This window comes from Vipera ursinii (assembly GCF_947247035.1).
Source record: "Vipera ursinii genome assembly, chromosome: 3".
Taxonomy (NCBI): Eukaryota; Metazoa; Chordata; class Lepidosauria; order Squamata; family Viperidae; genus Vipera; species Vipera ursinii.
In genome coordinates, this window is record NC_139516.1 from 63,291,701 (window position 1) to 63,297,543 (window position 5,843).

Below are 5,843 nucleotides of genomic sequence, written 5' to 3' on the forward strand. Positions count from 1 at the left end.
CCTCAGAGAAGCGAAAACAGCAAAAGTATACTCATTGCAGGCTCTCTGGAAAGGAAAAATAGCTGGAGGGCTGTCGAATTAATAATGTAATGAATAATTTATTGCTTCTTTGAATTAGTAACATGAACTGTACTTTGCTTCCAACACTTGGTTTTCACAACTGAGATCAAATATCTCTAGAATTTACAGTGGACTGAGATATCTTGTCAATATCTTCTCTGTATTTGAAAACAGTATTATTGGTTGGGATATGTTGCATAAATACCTTTTTTTACTGACTACATGACCTGAAGAACTCACAAAGTAATCATATCAGATAAGGAAAAAAATATGGAGATTTCAGATTTTACATGTAAATCTATGTGGAGAATTTATTGGCTGAAAATAAGGAACTGCTGTTGATAGAAAATGACAAATGTATACTGTGATAAACTAAATCAGTGTTTTTCAACCTTGACAACTTTAAGATATGCAAGGCTGACTGGGGGTTTGTAGGACTTGAAGCTGGATATTAGTTATTTGTATGAACTCTAGAATAAAGAATTTAAATATTCCATATTAATGGATCAATATGGCTAATGTCCTAAATAATATTAAGTAAATTTCTTATGATCTTAATATGATCAATTTACTATCTTATTTCATGTTTATTGGAAACACCATAGAATATTTTAAAAGGGTTGTCTCTCAATGTGTCTATTTTGAGGAAAACTTAAAAACATGATATGATCTTGTCCCACTATTGCCCAGTTTTCATGAGTTTGTTAATAAGATGTTTAAAAAAGTTCAGTATACATGTATCTTCATTTTACTATATATTTTTTTATTTTTTTTATTGAAAAGTTTTAACATACAATTTTTTCTTTAAAAATCCCCCCTCCCCCTCCCTTCTCCCTCCCCCCTACCTCTCCCCCCTCCCCCCCTCCCCCCCGACTTCCCAGAGCTAAATACAAGGTATATATATAAAAAAAGCAATCATAAACAACCATATACTAACAACCATAAACTCTAAAATCCATCACTCTCTAGCTTATATAGGATAAAACAAACCTTAATAGTATTAAATATATAGAGAAAAACTAAAATAGAAAAAGAAAAAAAGAAAGAAGACTTATTCAAATGCTACATGAAACTTCTTAACCCTATACTTGTTCTGGATAAACTCAATCCATTTTCTCCATTCCATAATATAGCGTTCTTGCGAGTGATCTTTCAAATAGGCCGAAATCTTCGCCATCTCAGCCAGGTCGGAAACCTTTAAAGTCCACTCTTCTATGGTCGGCAGTTCCTCTTTCTTCCAGTACTGACCTATCAAAAGTCTTGCTGCCATAATTAAATTCAACATCAACTTAGTGTCCACAACTGTAGCATCTGTAATTATTCCCAACAAAAAAAGTTGCGGACAAAACTTTATCCTCTGTTTAAAAATCTTCTGCATGTTCCACCAGACTTTTATCCAAAAAGCCTTAACCTTTTTACAAGTCCACCATATATGAAAATATGTTGCGTCTTCATCACCGCACCTCCAACATTTAGGCTGATAATTCGGATACATACTTGCAAGCTTTTTAGGATCTAAATGCCATCTATAAAACATTTTGTAAAAATTCTCTCTTAGATTTTGAGCTTGTGTAAATTTTACATTCCTCACCCAAATCTTTTCCCACGTGTCCATTGTAATAACATCCTGGATGTTTTGGGCCCATTTTATCATACAATCCTTAACAAGTTCTGTTTCTGAATCAATCTCTATCAACGCAAGATATATCCGTTTAATATGTGCTGGTCCCTGATTTCTGATTTGCTTTATCAAATTTTCATCAGTCATTGTAAAACCATTTTTCTGGTCTTCTTTCCACCTGGCCCGTAACTGAGTATATTGAAACCAATTTTGAACAACCTTCTCTTCTCGCAAGAGGCTATATGATTTCAAACACCAAACATTTCTTTCCAAACTTAGGATCTCCTTGTACGTAGTCACATCATGTTTGAAACCAGCATGTATATTTTCTATTGCGCGTTTTGGAATTGCCCACAATGGTATCTTGCAATCTAGCTTATGTCTATACTTCTTCCAAACTCTCAACAATGCCTGTCTTAAAATATGCACTCTAAACACATTGTCTACCTTCTTGTCATACAACAAATATGCATGCCAGCCAAACAACAAATCGTGGCCCTCAAGATTTAATAATCTCTCTTGTGTCAAATTAATCCAATCACTTATTCCTACTAATGCAGCAGCTTCATAATATAGTTTAAGATTAGGCATTTTAAGACCACCTCTCTCACGAGTATCCTGCATAATCTTAAGTTTAACTCGTGGCCTTTTCCCTGCCCACACAAATTTATTGATACCTCGCTGCCATTCCTCCAAATTAGAATCTTTCTTAAGAATCGGTATCATTTGAAATAAAAATAAAAATTTAGGCAGGACATTCATTTTCACTGCTGCGATCCGTCCCAACAAAGACAATTGCAATTTTTCCCAACTCTCCAATTCTTTTTGAATTTTCCCCCATAATTTTTCATAATTATTTTTATATAACTTTGTATTAGAGGGCGACAAAAGCACCCCCAAATATTTAACCCTTTTAACAATCTCAAATCCAGTTAATCCTTCTAAGAGAGCCTTTTGCGAAACTGTCATATTTTTGGCCAAAATTTTGGTTTTCTGTATATTAACTTTAAATCCAGAAACCTTCCCGTATTGTGTTATTATCTCCATCAGGTCCACAACAGAGTTCTCTGGCTGGGTCACTGTAACAACCAGATCATCTGCGAATGCTCTCAATCTATAATCCTGGTCTCTAATTTGTATCCCCTTAATTTTTTCCGAATTCCGTATTTTAACCAATAATATCTCTAATGTTAACACAAATAACAAGGGCGATAACGGACACCCTTGCCTTGTGCCCTTCTCAATATTACATGCTTCTGTCAGACTATTATTAACTATAATTCGGGCAGTTTGTTTTTGATATAATGCCCTAATCGGTTGTAGAAAATTTTCCCCAAAATCCATTTTATCTAAAACTTTCATCAAAAATTGCCAATTCAATTGATCAAAAGCTTTTTCAGCATCTAGAAAAATTAGCGCTGCAGGGATCTGGTTGTTCCTTTCCAAAAACTCTAACACATCAACTATATGCCTCACATTATTTTTCATTTGCCTACCACTGATAAACCCCGTTTGGTCCCCATGAATCACCTGTTGCAGAACCCTCATCAGTCTATTAGCCAAAACCTTAGCAAAAATCTTGTAATCTGTATTTAAAAGCGATATCGGTCTATAATTTTTAACTTGAGTAGCATCTTGGTCTTCCTTCGGAATCAAAGAAATAAAAGCTGTTCTCCAAGACGGTGGCACCTTTCCCCCCCTCTGGATTGTCTGGAACAGTTCCTTTAACGGTTTCATCATCTCTAATTGTAAATTTTTGTAGTAAGCCGCAGACAAACCATCCGTACCTGGTGCTTTATCCACCTTCAATTCCTTAATTGCTGTAAAAATTTCTTCTTCTGTAATTAATTGATTAATCTCCTCTTTTTGTACTTGCGTAAGAACCGGGATGCTAGCATTCTCCAAATATATATCAATGTCTTTTTCATTAATCTTCTCCTTAGCATATAATTTAGAATAAAAATCCACAAAAGCACCCTTGATAAGGTCCTGTTGAAACACAACCCTTCCTTTATAGTCAATTTTGTCTATATTAGAAGCCCTTTGTTTTTTCCTCAATCTATAAGCTAACCATCTACCTGGTTTGTTAGCGTTGCAAAAAGTATTATGCCTGGCAAACCGCAAATTGGTTGCCACTTGGTCAGCCATTAATTTATCAAATTGTCCTCTTAACAGTTTAATAGCCTCCTTAGTCTTCACATCCTCTGAATTCAAAATCAAAGCCTTTTCTTTTTCCTTTATTTCATTCTCCAGTTCTTTCCTCCTTGCTTCCACAGCACGTCTATGTTTATTATTCATATATATCAACACCCCTCTCATATAGGCCTTGCTAGCATCCCAAACCATGTCCATAGAGGTGCCCTTATTCATATTAATTTCAAAAAAATCCTTCATCCGCTGTTTGCATTCTTCCACATTTCTCTAATTTCTAAACAAATTCTCGTTTACGCGCCATGAGCGCCTGTCTCTATTCTCCTTATCAATCTCTAGCCAAACTGGACTATGGTCAGAGATAGTTCTTGCACAAATCTTCACCTTTTTAGTCCTTAAAAAAAAATCATTAGTCAACAAAATAAAATCGATCCTGGAAAAAGATTGATGTCTGTCAGAATAAAAAGTATAATCCTTTTCCTGCAAATGTCTCTCGTGCCAAATATCTCGCAGTTCCAAGTCATCCTTCATTTCAAAAAAGGATTTAGGCAGTCTAGCATGACTTGGGACGCGCTTAAAAGCTCCAGCCTTGTCCATCTGTACATCCAAAACACCATTCCAATCCCCCATAAAAATAAAAGATTTATAATCCAACTGGGTAAGCTTTGTATGAAGTAAACTAAAAAAATCAGCTTGTTGTTGATTAGGAGCATATAATCCAACTAAAAGCGTCTTTTTACCTTCTAGCAGCAACTCTATCATAACGTATCTTCCATGCTTATCTGCTTCAATTAAGTCTGCTGTTAAAGCACTTTTAACATAAACAACCACTCCATTTTTCTTATTCATTGCAGAAGCAACAAATTGCGTACCCAACCTTGAGTTCGATAAATACTTTTGATCCACAACCCTAATATGCGTTTCTTGCAGACATATAACATCTATCTTGAATTGTTTTAAATATTGAAAAACTTTCTTCCTCTTCTGTGGTGAATTTAGTCCATTAACGTTCCAAGTTAAAAATTTAGTTGCCATGCATATCATCCCAAAGCTCTTGGAGCACTGCTTTGATTTTACTATATATTGTACAAACCTGAGAAAATGCTGTAGACAAATCTTGATCATTAGTGCTATTCCATGGAGTAACACATTGAAAAGATGTTTGATAAGAAGCAACACATCATTTGTCATTTTTTTTAAAATAGTAATTTATATTAATACAAAATATATGCTGCAGTTCAATCATACTCAGAAACAGGGCTTTTTTTGTAAAAGAAAAAGGTGCCGGAACTCACACATGTCATACAACCCGCCTTGCCTACCCTACGAGGTTCCATCCAAAAAAGGTGCCGGAACTCCGTTCTGAGCGTTCTATGAGAAAAAAAGCCCTGCTCAGAAACAATCATATACAAGATCAATGGAATTTCAGAATAAATATTCCTAAGACTGTGCTTTCAGATGAGCAATAATTGTCTTCTCCAATATTTCTGATTTTATCCTGCAGAAGAAGAGGATGGGCAAAAAAAAGTCTGGAGAATGAGAAGTTTTACTGTTTTTAAGTTACCAAAGATCCGGCTGTTAGGTAAGGATTGGTATGATTTTAAAATGCCCTGTAAACCGCCCTGAGTCCTTCGGGAAAGGGCGGTATATAAATCTAATAAAATCTAAATCTAAAATCTAAGGATACAATCAGATTCCTTTGTAGTTAACCGTCTGTAACGATATGAATTTACTTACAGATCTGATTTGTATGTAATGCTGGTATATTAACTACAAAACGTCCACTGTTTCACGATTCATTCTGTATGTTTGTGTAAAAGGAGAAATCTTGAAATATGCGTCTTTTCTCACAATTGCAACACATGAATGCTTCACATAAGAAAATCACTACTGTTGAAGCTAGAGGAGCCTTGTCCCATGCTCCATCTAGTTATTATTTCTGTGGGGTGAGGCCATTGATAAAGTATCTCTTTAGAGAAGGTTAGAAGAAACCTACTTGCATACTTTTAAA